At 38.6% G+C, this 17,986-nt stretch overlaps 1 protein-coding gene across 1 annotated transcript in view; it reads left to right on the top strand.

The window, feature by feature from the left end:
* The window catches only part of cdc73 (cell division cycle 73, Paf1/RNA polymerase II complex component, homolog (S. cerevisiae)), a 330,083-nt gene that overhangs the window by 206,915 nt on the left and 105,182 nt on the right, over window positions 1-17,986 (top strand). The window lies entirely within an intron of this gene.

Below are 17,986 nucleotides of genomic sequence, written 5' to 3'. Positions count from 1 at the left end.
AGTGGGTGTTTTGCAGTGTTGATTACTGTTACTGCATAAATAGCAAACATCTTCTGCCACTAAAACTAATAAGCCATAAAAAATATACTTAAGTCCTGTAAAAATCTGTCTGGTAAAAATAGAAAGGGCCGTTGATTTTGGAAATTACAATTTCAATTCTAGTTTGCATATCTTTTTCTATTTTTACTTTGTAATCAATGAAAGCATTTTCTATATATTTAAGCTGCTTTCTATTCTGCCAGAATAAAATGTGAAGTTTACCTCTCTAGATATATAATTAGATCACAATAGATATCTTAAGTTTTAAACTTGCTTAAATTTAGCTTTATTTGTGATTAGAAATTAAAGGATGAAGTCCAAGTGAGCAATTCACTATCTACACTCTTTTTCGTTGGGAGTTGAGGTGCCTCTATTTCAAACATTAATTATGATGCTGTGGCCTTAATAGTTGTTACAGTATGCCAGTATAGAGACTGTTGCTGGAGATAGTACAGAATTTCACACTGGGATAACTAGATGCCCTTGCAATAAAACAATGAATTAAGCAAAATAAAGTTAAAGCTGATGATGATATATTACTGAGCCCCATTAAGTTATAGGCAAAGTCTCGCTCACTGCTCCTTTAACAGAATTTCAATATTGTGCCAGATGTCTATTTCTTATATTTTGTTGTATACAATTATGGCTACCTACTCTCTGCTCACTTCCGTATCAGTACAAAGATAAGTTCAGTTCACTTGATTTCATTTGTGAGTATGTTTCTTCTCATTTTGTAAAGGAAAGTTAATTTTGAAAACATGGAAAATATGTTACAGATATGTTTCTGTACATATTGCAGTGTTGTGGAGAAGAAAATAGTAATTTGAATGTGACCGTGTGCTTTATGGGATGTAGTGTAACATATTTACAAGGATGTTGCCAGGGTTGGAGGATTTGAGCTGTAGGGAGAGGCTGAACAGGCTGGGGCTGTTTTCCCTGGAGTGTTGGAGGCTGAGGGGTGACCTTATAGAGGTTTACAAAATCATGAGGGGCATGGATAGGGTAAATAGGCAAAGTTTTTTTCCCTGGGGTCGGGGAGTCCAGAACTAGAGGGCATAAGTTTAGGGTGAGAGGGGAAAGATATAAAAGAGACCTAAGGGGCAACTTTTTCACACAGAGGGTGGTACGTGTATGGAATGAGCTGCCAGAGGATGTGGCGGGGGCTGGTAAAATTGCAACATTTAAGAGGCATTTGGATGGATATATGAATAGGAAGGGTTTGGAGGGATATGGGCCAAGTGCTGGCAGGTGGAACTAGATTGGATTGGGATAGCTGGTCGGCATGGACAGGTTGGACCGAAGGGTCTGTTTCCATGCTGTACATCTCTACGGCTCTATGACTCTATGGTAATTATTTATTTTGAGTGGTGATTACTTCACTTTAGGGAGTGCATCTAGTGCTAAAAATGCTGATCAAGTTAAAGACCTGCTTGTCACATTGACTAGCGGACACCTTTCCCTTTTGCACATCTCTCAGCTGACAGACATAGGCAGCATAGTCATTTTTAAAAAATGTAAGGCGCAAATCACCTGAATAGATAATTTTAATATAATTCTTGGTGCAAGATTATAGTAGCTCAGTTATTTAGCGTGCTAATTAAGTTTATGCTAAGATTTTCTGACATGAACTGTCATTTAAAGAAAATCTAGTATTTAAGAAAAAGACATTTAAGAATTTCAATTACAGTCTAAAGTAAAATCATATTTTGAGATTATTTTTCTTAAAGTAACCTTCTGTGTAGTAGAAAACCTTGTCTTGATGTAAAATAACCATGAATCATAGACAAGTTTCTAAACGATATTTGAGCATATAGATGAAAGATTAAAAAGGAAAATGACACTTTAGGAGAAAAAAGCAAACTCTTGAAAAGTCAAATATGAGGAAATTTGATCTTCATTAGAATTCCATAATTTTCCTTTATTTGGATTATTTGTTATTCAAAATGAACCAAATTATTATATGCTTTCAGCCTTAAACTCTGGTTAAAGACCATAAAACTGAAGAATAAATCAAAACAAGTATTTACTCATTGCTTAAATGTCTTCATAGAAAATTGTGACTTTAGAAGCATGCTTATTTCCATGGAACTTTTAAGAAGGTTTTTAAAGTTTTGGCAGCTTGTATTTATACTTCAGAATCGATTGTTAGAGAATCATTTACACTGTCAGCTAACATGAGCCCTGAGGGATGTTGGGTAGTCAGAACTGGGCATGAGTTTTAAGAAAGAGATCCATGGTTGATGAGGGAAGCTTAGGAAAGGGATGTAGGAACACTTAGAGAGGCAGATTCAGGTTTTACAGTGGGAGATGTATTGGGAAATGTTTGGCCTAATGAGATGGATGCAGAAACAACGTATATTCTCCTTCTTGGTGAGGATTTCTTGAAAGCGGGAGTGGGGCCACAACAAAGTAGTTCAAGGAGGAGGTTCATAATAAAGGACATGCGCAGCATATTTAACTCTTACATGCAAAATGTTCCTAACATAGTGGGTTGGCTTTGTAAATTTACCAAAGCTTTCTAAATTTATTTTAGAAAACAGGCAAGAGGCTAGAAGAACAGCAAGCTCGGCAGCATCAGAGGTGGAGAACTCAACATTTCAGGTGTAACCCTTTTTCAGGACTAGGGGTGGGTGTAGAGGACAGGGTGGTGAAGTGGGGATAGTGAAGACAAGTAGAGGGTATGACCTGGTTGGTCAATGAGCGGAATGAATCCGGTTGGTGGCAGGGTAGAGTGGAAGGGAGGGGCTGGGAAGGGAGTCAGGGGATAGGAAGGGAGGTTATTTGAAATTGGAGAACTCAATGCTGAGTCCTCCGGGCTGGAGGCTGCCCTGGCAGAACATGAGGCTTTGTTCCTTCATATTACAGCTTGGTTCATTGTGGTAATGGAGGAGGCCAAGGATGGTCACGTTGGAAAGGGATTGGGAAGGGGAATTAAAATGGGCGGTGACTGGGAAGGCTGGTCGGCCACTGCGGGCCCGGCTAAGATGCTCGGCCAACTGTTCCCTAAGTTTACATTTGGTCTCCCTGATGTAAAGAAGACAGAGGCAGGTGAACCTCTGTCTCACCTGGAAGGACTGTTTGGAGCCCTGGATGGAGATGGGTGTCGTTACCTGGCAGGTTTTGCAGCTTTTCCGGTTCCTGGGGAAGATACTTAGGAGTTCGGGGGCTTGGTGGGGAGAGTGGTGCAAACCAAGGACTGTCGAAAGAAACGGTCCTTGTGGAAGGTAGAGAGGGGTGAGGAGAGGAAGATGTTCTTGGTGGTGTGGTCTAGTTGGAGTTGGTGCAAGTGTTTCAGGATGATGTGTTGGACGCGGAGACTGGTGGGTGGTAGGTGAGGATAAGGGGGACTGTGTCTTTATTGCAGTTGGGGAGGGTTCAGAGCAGCGGTGCAGTGAATGTAGGAGGAGTGGTGGGGGACTGTCTGGATAAAAGAGGCAGGAAAAGCATGTTGTTTGAAATAGGTGGACAACTGGGATGCTTGGGAGTGAAATGTCTCTTCATCTCAGACACATCCCTCCCCTTTCTTGACCTCTCCATTTCCATCTCTGGTGACGGTTTCCAGACAGACGTTTACTACAAACCCACAGACTCCCGTAACCTCCTAGACTACACCACTTCACACGCAGTATTCTGCAAGAACTCCATCCCGTTCTCCCAATTCCTCTGCTTGAATGAGGAGACATTCCATTCTTGACCATCCCAGATGTCCACCTATTTCAGACAACGTTCTTTTCCTCCCTCTGTCATCCAGATAGCCCTCTGCCACACCATCTCCATTCCTTGTTCCACTGCTCTAAATGCCTCCTTCAAACGCAATAAAAACAAAGTCCCCCATGTTATGGGAAAATCACCAGCCTGTGAGTCATAGGCGGAGTTCAATGACAGAGTTCATTGTACAAGAAAATACTGAAGCTCTGGGGAGAAGAGCACCCCCCCCCCCCCCCCCCCCCCCCCCCCCCGGCCCTGGAGCATGTCAAGAAGCTTTTATACATTTTGTAATAATAGATCAGTGATGAGGTTATTGTCTTTGTAACGTGGTTTGTTTGTGGTAAACATTGCAGAATTGTTAATAGTTTTGGTGCAGTCATTGTCAGTTCCAGCACAGTCTTTGTTAATTTCAGCACGGTCGGTTGTCAGTTTCAATGTCTGTGCAGAAGTCCATTGCTGTAGTAATGTGCGCTAATCTGTCTTCCTGAGAAGGATGATTACTGCAACCCTGGCCTATTATCACTCTGTATTGAGTCCGTATCAAGCTGTTAGCATTTCTATCAAAGGTGTTGGCTGGACCGAAACACTTCGGTGGGCAGTGTACGCTACTCGTGTGTATTCTCTCCCCCACCTGCCTTAAACTAATCAACTAAGTTGTGAGTGCATTGTGCTGGCCTTCTGGTGGCCCCAGACAGTGTCTGTATTTGCTGTGCTGTCTGTCTCCATATTGTGGTCCTGCGGCCATCTTGTGTGTCAAGTGGCCAACTGATGGCTCAACGGTATTTTGTCTGTCTACGTGCCTAGTGTCACCCTGCCTCGTGCCAACTCCCACTTCACCCGTTATCATCATCTACCCCCCACCAATCTCTGCATCCAATGCATCATCCTGAAACGCTTCCAACACCTCCAAATAGACCCCACCACCAAGAACATCTTTCTCTCCCCACTCCTCTTTGCCTTCCGCAAGGACCGTTCTCTTTGACAGTCCCTGGTTAGCGCCACTCTCTCCACCAAGCACCCTGAACTCCCAGTTACCTTCTGCAGCTGGAAAAAATGCAAAACCTGCCAGTACACTACCTCTCCTCACCTCCATCCAGGGCCTCAAACAGTTCTTCCAAGTGAGACAGAGGTTCGCCTGCCTCTTCTTCAACCTAGTTTACTGCATGAGTTGCTCCTGATGTGGTCTTCTCTACGTCACGGAGACCTAACGTAAACTTAAGGAATGGTTTGCCGAGCATCTCAGCCGGGCCCGCAGGGGCCGAGCGGACCTCCCAGTCACCACCCATTTTATATCCACTTCCCATTCCCTTTCCAACGTGACCATCCTTGGCCTCCTCCATTGCCACAATGAACCAAATTGCAAATTGGAGGAAGGACACCCAATCTTCCGCCTGGCAGACTTCAGCCCAGAAGACTCAACATTGAGTTCTCAAATAACCTCCCTTCCCATTCCCCGACTCCCTTCCCTGCCCCTTCCCCTCCCTTCCACCCCTCCCTTCCACTCCTCCCAGCCACCAACCAGATTCATTTCTCCCATTGACCAACCCAGGTTGTATCCTCTATCTGTCTTCACCTATCCCACTTCACCACCCTACCCCCGCCACCCCCTTTATGTGCCGTTCCCCCTAAACCCAATCCCAGTCCTGAAGAAGTGTACATCCGAAACGTCAACTTCTCCACTTCCGGATGCTGCCTGGCTTGCTGTGTTCTTTTCAGCCTCCCGCCTGTCTTTGTATTCCAACATCTGCAGTTCTTTGGCTTCTAAATTTATTCAACATGGATACTTAAATATCCTAAAATACAGTGCCATTGTTAACTTAGTCACTAAGGGCAGATCCACAAATAAACCTGCCATATTTGTTTCGAATGTGCTATTGTAGCTAATTTCAACCAGGATGATAACTCACTGTCTGAGGTAAGGAGGACGTCATCAGTATTCTTGATTCTGTTTGTTGTCCATTGATCCCTATGGATATTAGATGAATACAAATTCAGCAGTAATGCATTCATATTTGGATAGCCCAAATGTTTCTGTGTAACATATAACATATGACTGTAATACTAGAAAGTTGTTCAATCCCAGGCTTTCAACAAGAATTAATGCCCGCAGATGAGGTGGGAAGCTTGAAAGCGAGAAAAATAATCAACAGTAAAAAAAATTGGACATTTATTAAAACTTATCAGCAAGCCTGTTTGATATAATCGTTGCAACTCTTCTGCTCAATATCCATTTTCACACATTGTGTCCTCTTAAGTGCAAATATTTCCTATAAATAATAAAATTGAATGTTTTATGGTGAAATTGTAAAGGAATAGGAAATTATAGAACAGTTTTATTTTGCCATCAAACTTAGAGATAGCAAAGATGATTGCAAAATGTAAAGTTCAGCTTTCAACAAATTTCAAATTAAGTTACTGAATTCTGGAAAGCATTTTGTTTTCCTTGCTAGCGGGGACTGGTAATTAAAACTTGCAATACTTTTGTTTAAATGGACTGAGAATTAGATTGTAAATGAGACTTCGAAAATATATATAGTGTGTAATTTGGACATGATAGGCAGGCCTTCATTATAAACTTGTAACTCACGTAGAACTAAGTATGATAAAAAGGATCAATGCAATGTTAAAGATGATGTAGAGCACTAACGGAAGGTTAACAAATACTATTACTTTGGAGAGTGCATGATGCAATTTTTGTAAATATTATAACAATGTATTCGTTAGTTGGAAGCAACATCCCAACTTAAATTGCGGTTTAACTAGATGATATCAATTATTAAAGACTGCGTTCTTGCTCATTTTCATTAGATAAATTTTACATCAAGTATTTTTTTGTAAATTTGAAGTATAATAACAGCCTGCTGCTAAAGGTTCTTTTTTGGTTAGTTATTCTAGGTAATGGAAACGCCTGTGAATCTTGCTCAGATTCTAACATTTTACATATGAATGTTCATGAATATATACAGTGTTTGTTATGGATGTGATCCCAAGTATTAGAAGAATTTAAAGTGAACAGTCTGTTCATAATTCAAATGGGTTAGAGACTTAATTTTAAAATGATGCTGTCTGCAGCATGTTCCAAACCTGTTAATTGTTTTTTGCATTGATGGTGCATTTTTTTCTTGCAAATTTACCATTGATGGTGAGACTGAACATTTTGTGTTTTGGCATCACAAAATCATTAAGTAAAACAATTAATTTATCAGGAGTTGTTAAACTAAGTTCTGTGCACTTAGCACATGTAGATGTACTCATTTATTGCTGACCTTTACAACTCTAGATTGCAGTCACACATTGTTGTCATGTTAGTCAGTGTTCTTAGATTTCCTGAACTGAAGTTTTATTCTAGTTATAGTCTGCTTCTATTGTTAAACTTGGGAAATGGAATCTGATCCTCTGTTTGCATCCTCATCATTATCTTCTGTCCTTAAAATAAAAACATAACATGCTGGAGAAAATCAGCAACCAGCTCTGGTAGCATCTGTAAAGAGAGAAACAGAGTTAAAGTTTCGAGTATGACTCTTATTTACCAAAGCGCCCTGTGCCATTCCTTCATAAATATTAGCCCAAGAGTCCATTTAATCAGAGTGATAGCTCCAAATGGTAAAGCTATCTTCTGGGAAGCATGTTTTGTACAAAGCTGCAGCAACATGTGATAATAATTGCCCAATAAATTAGCTCAATGTGTGTTTTTTATTAATTATATAATCAGAAATTGCATTTTATTATTGTAATCAGAAATTGCATTTTATTATTGTAATCACATCTGTATGTAGCAAATCTTTGTACATGCAAATACATATACAGTTGCATTTGGTAATATGCACATACATGTGTGAGACAGTATTCAGAATTAGAATCCCTACTGTCTGGAAACAGGCCCTTCGGCCCAGCAAGTCCACACCAACCCTCTGAAGAGTATCTCACCCAGACCCATTCTCCTACATTTACCCCTGACTCATGCATCTAACCTATACATCCCTGAACACAATGGGCAATTTAGCATGGCCAATTCACCTAACCTGCACATCTTTGGATTGTGGGAGGAAACTGGAGCACCCAGAGGAAACTCACCCAGACATTGGGAGAATGTGCAAAGTCAATACAGACAGTTGCAGGAGGCTGGAATCGAACCTGATGCTGTGAGGCAGCAGTGCTAATCACTGAGCCACAGTGACACCCCACATATTAACATTACTGAAGAAAGAGTTATTAAGAGTACTTGAAAGTGTAACCGTCATAATCAGCCACTCAGTACGAATTGTTATGATGAAGGCTACATATTTATTTAAGCATGAACAACAGTCAGTAAATCCATGCATGGTGGGCAGGAAAATGGCTGGAGATTCTTTAACAAAGCAACTTGTTACAAATTGCATCAGTACTAATGAGTCAGTTATTAGAGCGACAAACCATTTGTGTGACAGTTTGAGGTCGGCAACTAAGTATGTATCAATAAATGTAATTGTGTAACTGGCTCACGCTGCTGTTGGAAATGCAAATAGCTGTAAAATTAATTTGTATGGCATTGATGAATGGGACCAATGTAGTAGTATCCATTTTGAGAGGCAGTTAAGATTGACGTCACGTTTGTGTCAGATGTTATCATTATAAAAGATAAAAATGCAGAATATGCTGCAGCATCCCAGTTCTTTTTTAATCAATGCACTATCTGAAGGTTACTATGTAATTTGAAATTCAAATCAATGCTTTATTTTTTAAACAATGTAAATCTTGAAGTATGTGGCCTTGAAACATGCGAAAACATTTAATGAGCTTATTTTTAAAAATTAACAGAACATTTGTGCGAATTGAGGTGATTCCTGCCTCCCCCCCCCCCCCCCCCCCCCCATCCAACCCAACTCAACTCAACTAACTTGCCTGCCTTTGCTAACTGTACAAAATGACACAAAAATATGTAACACTTGTGACTTTTTATATTGAGAAACGTAATTTTATAATACATGCAGAAGGAAACAAATGCATTTATATCAAAATTAATTTTTCTTGGGCCAAAAGATTATTCGGTCTTCCAAATGTGAATTCAAAATATGATCCTGGAGGCAAAAAGAAACATTTGAATCAAATATTTGTAAGTTAGTTTGTAAGTGAAAAACTGAACCATTGAAGTTCAAAACCTAGTTTTGCATGCAATCTGGCTGGTAAACTTTTTTCTTCGAGGGTATTATGCAATAAGTACTAACACGTGTTAAAATGATTGTATGAGGAACAGTAGTGTATTTTTGTAACTACTTTATAATCTCGACCAATATTTAAATTAGAATCAAATGTGCTTTTTGAAAAAAACGTACTACAGTATTTATCAGTACATCAGATATCATCCAGGGAGACATTATTGTTCCTAGAATGTATCATGTCATATCATATATGACCATAATATAATAGAAACTGTCACTGTGATGGAGAAAGACATAATTGATTCTGAGCTTAGAGTCCTGAATGTAAATAAAGGAAACAGCAATGGTATGAGAAGAGAGCTGGCTATGATAAATTTGGGGAACAATACTTTAGGGGATGATAGTGAATAGGCAAAAGGAGGAGCTGCAGCAAATGTTTGACGCAAAAGTAAACGAGGAAAGTTGGTCTGACCATAGTTAACAGCAGATAATATTAGATCCAAAAAAGGGACGTAGAAACTGGGTTAAAAAAGCAAAAGATCTGAGGTTTGGGAGCAGTTTATATTTCAGCAAAGGAGGACAAAGGTATTGAATAAGAGAGGGGAAAATAGTGTACAAACTTTAGTTTTTGCAGGGAACATGAAATTAATCGTAAAAGCTTCTTATCAGGTATGTGAAGATAAAAAGATTAGTGAAGGCAAATGTGGGTCCCTTGCAGTCAGAAACAGGAGGTTATAATGGAGAATGAAGAGATAGCAGACCATTTATATACATGCTGTGATTCTGCTTTCACAAAGAAAAACACACAAATGTTGTGAAAATGTTGGAGAACAGCATATAGTGGGAAAGAGGAACTGAAGGAAATAACTTCTAGTAAGGAAATAGTGTCAGAAAATTGACAATGGCTCAGCAGTTAGCATTGCTCCCTCACAGCGCCAGGGACCAGGTTTGGTTCCAGTCTTGGATGACTGTCTGTGTGAGTTTGCACATTCTCCCGTGTCTGTGTGGGTTTCCTCGGGTGGTTGGGTTTCTTCCCACAATCCAAAGATGTGCAGGTAAGGTGAATTGGCCATGCTAAATTGCCCATAGTGTTCAGGGATGTGTAGGTTAGGTGCACTAGTCAGGAATCAATATAGCATAATAAAGTAGGGGATTGGGTCTGGGTGGGTTACTCTTCGGAGTGGACTTGTTCGGCCGAAGGGACTGTTTCTACACTGTAAGGATTCTGATTTCTAATTTCTAGAATTCCTAAATACTGAGCAGTCCTCAGCCAAATAATCTACATCAGAGTATTTAAGGAAGTGACCCAGGAAAGAGTGAATGAATTAGTGGTCATCTTTGAAGATTCAATTTAGAGAGTTCCAGTGGATTGGAGGATAGCTAATGTAACCTTTACTATTTAAAAAAAATGTAGTAGAGAGAAAACAGGGAATTGTATCGACCAATTATTCTGACATCGGAAGTGGGGAAATACTGGATTGCATTACTAAAGGGTTAATAGCAGCGCACTTGGAAAATAGTTATAGGACCAGACAGAGACAGCATGGATTCCTGGAAGAGTAACCTACAGGAATATTTTGAGGATGTAATTAGAAGAGTTGATGAGGGGGAGCTGTTGGATGTGGTTTACTTGGACTTTCAGAAAGCATTCAATAAAGTCCCATCTAAGAAACTAACATGTAAAATAGAAGAGCATGGGATTGGAGATATTTTGCTAAAATGGTTAGAGAATTGGTTGTCCCAGATAGGAAACCGCACATTCGGAATGAATGGGTCTCTTTGTGATTGGCAGGCAATAACTATTGGGATACCACAGGAATCATAGCTTGGACCATAGCTATTCACAAGATATGTTAACAGTATCTCCCAAGTTTGCAGGCGACACAAAGATGAGTAGGCCGATGAACTGTATGGAGGATGCAGAGATGCTTTAGTGTGATTTGGACAACTTGAGTGAGTCGATAAGTGCATGGTCAATGAAATAAAATGTAGGTTGATTTGAGGTTAACTATTTCGATAGCAATAACAGAAAGGCAGATTCTTTTCTGAATGGTGATAATTGGAAATGTTGGAGATACAATAAGATCTCAGTTTCCTTAATACAAGTCATTGAAAATAGGATGGCATTCTAACAGATGCTGAGGAAGGCAAAAGGTATGTTGGCCTTCATAGCAAGTGGCCTGAAGTACAGGACCAAGGATGGCTTAAGGCAATTGTACAGGATCTTGGTGCGGCCATACCTGGAATATTGTACATATCGCAGCACTAAAATCGGAAATTGCTATTAGATACACTGCCGTAGTGCAAGATGAACTATTGTAGTCTTCTGCACTAGTTCAGCTATGAACATGGGCCAATTTGCCCATGACTCTTATTCTAAAAACTGGTCGTAAAAGTCAATCTTATTCAAACAGAGTTATTTAAACTTGTGCTGGCATTGTAACTCCTAATTGCAGTTTAACAACTTGCCTGACCCTTAAGTAATTTTTTGCAGAGTCTCATTCCTCAAAAAAAAATTGGTGTTTCAGCTTTCTTTAAAAAACACAGTTCTCAAGTTTGGGTTATTCTATTATTTCTTCCCATAATTGGATTTGTTTGTCTTAATTTGCAATGATTTAAGTATGATCTCTGTATCGTGTCTTGTAAGCCATTCAGCCTATCGAGCCAGCTGTGCTAATCAATTAGAGAGATTATGGCTGATCTGACTGTGGCCTTAGTTTGAAGCTAAAAAGAATAATTTTGCACTCTCTGCTTCAAAAAAATCTTTGGCAACTAGTTTTGAGGTGAATGGCAAGTGTAAATTCTTTGCTACTGACTGCAAAATGTTAGCGCTGATGAGAGCGATGAGTTCACCAAGTCTGTGAAGTCATTTTCCAAACTCCATTCTTTTTTTAAACTTGTGTGATAAACTGTTTCACTAGTAGTTAAACTTTACTTTTGTGTATATTAATTTTAATCTGCTTGCTTGCATTCAGTTCACTATCAAAGACTGAAAGATGTGATTGGGTGACAAAATCTTTAGGCTTCTTTAAGCAATGTAAATTTTTGGGCATTTCAGCTGCTCAGTTGTAGGAGTTGGAATTTCTAAGAAAAGAGCTTGCCACCCGTTTATAAGTCTTTACTATCTTAATATTATCTACAAATCTGATTGTTTAATATTTAATTTAATTACCTGTGCTATTTATGCAAATAAGGAGCATGTCCATATATTGCAGGACTTTAATTATCTTTTCCCCAATATTTGAAAGTTTGCCTACTTGCAATCCTTTAGCCAACTCCCTATCCAGTCCCATTATCTTTTCTGGAGCCCCATGGTGTTCAGTTTAATTAGAAGTTTCTCATATGGAACTTACTAGAAACTCTCCTGGAGGTCAAAAACAGCTATGCATGTCTATCTATTGCATTCTTCTCGTGTTAATGCAAACCACTCTGTTTCTTGGTCTATAAACACGTCTTGCAACTTATCTTGTAAACTTTCTGTTGTATATTTTGTTTTAGTATCATTATCATTGTCCAAAACTGGTTCTGGAAGAGATGCCATTATACCACATAGACGTTTATAAATGTATAATAAGTCTTAAATATTTTGAGTTGTTTTCTGCAGATTTTTCTGAATGTTGTGAAAGATACTGAATTCCTGTTACTTATCCTGATTTGCAATATTTTATTGTAATGAGTGCTTGTGCTCTAGTTGCATATATTCATGGCATGTCCAATGTGAAGAGATTTCAGACTGTCCTTCATTTTTTTAACCATTAAGGATAATAATTATGTAACATCTGATTCAGAATGTGAGATTACTAGTTCAGCTGGAACAATGAAAGCTTAGAAGAAATCTTCCTTTCTTGTAAAGACATACAAAATGTGTTTTCAGACTATTTCATTTTTCTATCTAGACCAGAATATGTATTAAAGTTGGTATACTTGATCATGTAACCATGATTCAGATAAAACTTTGCAATCAAATATGTTGTGGCATGTACAGTAGAAAACCATACAACTTATTAGTAGTTCAATAGATGTCTTATTATAAGCTCATAAGAAATGGGAGCAATGAACCACATTCACTAGCATCATGTCTAATCCAATTATGATCTTACTCAACTTTTCAACCTGCTCCCTCCATAATCTTCAATTCCTTGTTGATCAGAAATCTCCCTAACTCTCCCTTGAGTGGATTCAATGACTTAGCATCCACTATTCTCTGAGGAAGTGAATTTCAAAGTCTATTGACCCTCTGAGACCGAAGAATCCTCAGTATGCCTTTTGTTTTTAATCTGTGCCCTTAGGTCTAGACTTCCACACCAGGGGAATAATCCTCTCAGCATCTACCCTGCCCAACACCTTGGAATCTTGTATAATTTGATAAGATCACCTCTCTTCTAAACTCCAAGAAATATAGGCCCGACCTGTGCAAACTTGCTCGTAAGACAGCCCCTTCATTCCAGGGATCAGCCACATGAATCTTCTCTGAAATGCTTCTAATGGAAAAAATCTTTTCTGAAGTAAGGGGACTAAAGCTGCTTCAACACAGTCTTACTAAAACCACATACAGCTGAAGCAATGCTCATTTTCTTAAATATTCTATCATCTTTGCAATAAAGACACATGCCATTTGCCTTCCTAATCAAATGCTGTCCCTGCATGCTCACTCTTTGTGATTCTTATATCAGATCCCCTTTACCAAATCATCTCAAATGTAAGCCAATACAGAGAAACCTTGATTATCCAAAGGACATGGGCAGGAAGTATTCTGTTTGGTTAATCGAATGCCAGATAACCTAGTTAGCCAAGGATTGGGACCTTGCAATCTTGTTTGAATAAGCTGAAATTTGGTTAATTGAATGATGGATAATTGAGGTTCCTATGTATTCTGAAGTCACAGCTGCAAAGGTTTGTGCTGATGGCTTTTAAAAAGATATTCATTTTTCACCTGCTATCAATCGTAAACTAGGGATAAATTTCAATTCCACCTGATGGCAGCCTGAGTACAGTTTACTCTCTTGTTTTTGTGCTGATCATTGATAAGTTGGCCTCATTTCTATCATTGCCCACAAACTCTGCAGTGTTGGCTAGTACATTCATTAATGTTGACAGTTGTTCTCTACAGAATTGGAATTTATAACATTTTACACTCTATCAGAACACAAGGGACAACTTTATGTGAGGTCCCCATGTACATGAAAATATCAATGTGCTTTATGATTTAAGTGTTTTATTTTGATTTTTTACCTTGGGGTAATCAGAGTGATTTTATCATCAGTAAGCATCTGTCACTGACCTTTAGAAAAGTTTTTACCTAGATTCTATATAATCCATTTACTTAAAGTAGCAAATTTTTCTTTTATGATAACTAGTGCCTTTCATGTTTTGATTTTTGCTTACTCCTTTTATGTATTGTCATTTTTATTTCCATTTTGAATCCCCTGATTAATGTTTAATTTGGCATATTTATTTCATTGAATATTCCTTTAATTTATGCTCATCTTACTTCTATTGTTTCTGTTAAAGCAGTGCAGAAAATGAAAGAAAAAGGTAGTTGAGCTTTTGGGAAAAGGCAGGTATCTAATTTTTACAAGAGAAAATTTTTGAGGCGTTATTGAACAAATCTCAAAACTTGAGGTACATAGAAATCAGTCCCATTGTTTTATCAGTACTCTCGATATGGTTTCATCAATGCCCTGTCTAACTGGAGGATAACCTCCCTATCTTTGTACTCCACTCCTGCTACAATAAGCAATAATATTCTGTAGCTTTCCTAATTATATACTTAACTTGCAGCACATAGCTTTTGTAATTCGTGCACAAGCACCTTCTGCACTCTCTTACCAAAAGATATAACGACATCACTATCATTGCTTAATGCCCTGCTGCTGTCCTTATTATTAAGCATTACAATAATGACAGATATTCTTTTCATGCTGGGGCTTAGGCCATGCAGGCATGCCTGAATTCCTCAGGCAAGCCATTTAGAGGTGAGTGTGTTCACTGAATGTTATATAATTTTTTTTTAATGATGAGGCTGTCATGGTTAAACACTTGGCTGTGTGTGGAAACTGAGAAGTTGCTGTGATTTGAAATAATGCTAATTGTCAGAGGGTGAGGTGAAGTGCATCACTTTAAGGATAGATCCTGACACTGGATTGACAGAGAATGTTGAGTGATGAAATGTGCAGAATCTGAGGCCTTCAGTTCTTTGATAGATTTTGGCATTTGATTATGTATTTACTGATGTTGATTTCTACATTTGAACTTCTTGTGGCACTGCACATGTGTGTTTGGGGATGAATCTCTGGCATTAACTTCCATTAGTATCTATTCCTCTGCTTTTTGGAAAGTCAGTGACCTGCCATCTGGATATGGGACATCTCTTCTGCTTTCCACCTTCTCCACTAAGACCTCTGTTGCAGCATTCAAATATTTTGGAATGTGTGCTGTCCCATGTTGTTTCCCAGATCAGATTAATCTCCTGCATTGCACCAGTTATAATGCCCTTGGTCTTTTAGTAGTGCAGGGTAACCTTTACTCCTGTCAGGAGGTTACAGGTTTGGGTGCCTGCTGAAGCATGCAGCCGTCAACAGCATGACCAGTGCTCACTACATGCAGAAATAACAATAATGAAAAGGCATTGTGAAGATTGTATACTACCTGCATTACAGTCAACAGATGCTACTTAATTCTGCGTTGTGATCCCCTATCCATTTTTTATGGGGCTATCCAGTTTAACTCCTTACCCCTTGAGTTCTTTGGATTTCTTCGCTAACTACAGGTCGTTATCCTATAATGCACGTTTCTTCAATGCGATTTAGCTGTGGTGAATTGGGGAGCAACATTATTTTAATGCAAACTTCTCTTGGCTGTTATGTGATTCCATCTTCGGTCACCTCAAGTCCACTCCAGGTGTTCAGATCAAGCAAAAGAGATTGGATGACCGGGCAAATTTTTTCTGATCCTATTGTTCTTTTTAAAAAAAATTAATGCTGGAGAAAATATTTGGATTTCAAGGTTCTTCTCATTCTGGACAATGCACCAAGCCATCATCCTACCATTGGTGAGCTTTCTGAAAGCAGCAAAGTGCTATTTCTACCTCCAAACACAACCTCTCTCGTTCAACCCATGGACCAGGGTGCAATAGCAGCTTTTAAAGTTTATTTAAGGCGCACACTGATGAAACTGATTGCAGCTACTGAGGGGGATAATAAGGACAGTGATCTTCAATTTTGGAAGAGATTTAACATTAAAAATGCTATTGACATTATTGTGGAGGCCTGGGGTGATGTTAGTAAGGACTATGTGCATGCAGTTTGGCAGAAGCTTCCTGATTCTAAAGGTGTTGAACCCTCAAAGGACCTTCCAGCAATCAAAGAACATTGTGTCGCTCTTGCAAAGCAAGTGGAGAAGAAGTGGAAACTGATTCAAGACAACTTGTTGCTGCTGGAGAAATTGAAGCTCAAGGTGAAGATGATAAAGTCCAGGATATAGCAACACAAGAACTTTCCACTTCTGTTTCGTCTTCTATTCTGAGGGAAATTGAAAAGCAGTTGCAGCCCTTAGAAGACAATGACTACAGTGCAAAATGCAGCAGGATAGCAGTTCATGGCATAAAAGAAGAAAGATGGCAAAGCAGCAAAAACTATATGCCTTTTTTAAGCCAACCCCAAGAAACCGTCTGAGGACAGTGAACCACAGCCATCTACTTCTGGACTAATTTTTTTTTCCCAGTGTAAACCTGCATCCAGAACTGCACCTGAAAGTTGTGATGATGCTGATGATGACCCTCAGCCACTTTCTTAATACAGTACTATAAGTCAGCAAACTCAGAAGCCCCTTAAAATGTTAAATTAAGTGTATCATTTCATTAAAATATATGATTTTATCATATACTTAGGTTGTGCATCATTTGTGTTAGGCTAACTACTTTTTTTTCAATTTTTACTGATATTTTTGGTAGCTTGCCCCCAACCCTCTTTTTTCCCATAGGTCCCATTGTTTCTATTGCACGATTTTCTGTAACATGATGTCGCACGAGAATGCAACTACACATTATAGCAGGACGGACTGTATATGGTGGACTTGGTAGATATATTTCTGAATCGTTTTTTCCTTTGTCTTCAGCTGGAAACTATAAATAAAATATGACAAATGTTTGAGCCAAAGAAAGTTACATATTTAAATAAATCGTACACTGTATTTTGTGCTAATTATTAAAGAAAAATATTTATGAAAATTCTATTAATTTCAGTTTTATGTAAGCATTATACTTAGACCTGCTGATCTGTAATCCACTTTTGTTCATTTTGCAATATCTATTAAATCCAATTATTGTAGTTTAACATCTATGTGACATGAATGTGAAAAAAAAAATTACAAGTTGCATTTAAAAATGCAGATTTAGAAACACTGAATTTTATTCAGGTCTGAGTAATTTCGGTAGAGCAGTTCGAAGTAGATATCAATGTACGAGACAAACTGCACATGTTGAGCATTTTAAACCATCCATAATAAGCTTCTAATTACTATACATTAGGAAGATGTTAATACTTGAAATTTTGAAATAAAATGCTTTTTATTTTAACCAAAACAATTCATAAATTATTTAGCTGTAGGATTTAATCTGAACTGATTTAGCCCAGAGATTTACATAAAATCTTTTGTCCATGCCATTTCTTTTCAACGCTGGAATGTGCAAATTGTATGAGAAAACAGCCCACAAGTAGATCATTATGCCGATCAGATCCATGCCGTCACTTCAGCATAAAAATCGGAATTATTTTGTTTTCTCATCATAGTTTATGTGCCTTTCCCTTAATATGCAATGAATGCTTGTAATTCTGTGTAGCAACTTGATTTGTCTCCAGTTCTAAGCTAACGACAGAATTGTTTGGGCTTAATACTTAAATGTTCTTAAATGAGGACCATGTTACTGCACTATTTCAGTTAATACTATAGGTAGGAATGTCCTAAGAGTAACTAAGGTATTGTAGATGTGTGCAGAAGATTTAATTGGAAGCACACGAGCTTCCAATTAAACCTGTTGGACTATAACCTAGTGTTGTGTGATTTTTTAACTTTGTACACCCCTGTCCAACACCGGCATCTCC

Source organism: Chiloscyllium plagiosum, unplaced genomic scaffold, assembly GCF_037043375.1.
Source record: "Chiloscyllium plagiosum isolate Xiang-an unplaced genomic scaffold, Cpla_swu_hap1 HiC_scaffold_9, whole genome shotgun sequence".
In the NCBI taxonomy this organism is placed as follows: Eukaryota; Metazoa; Chordata; class Chondrichthyes; order Orectolobiformes; family Hemiscylliidae; genus Chiloscyllium; species Chiloscyllium plagiosum.
This window is presented reverse-complemented; position numbering and strand designations above follow the sequence as displayed.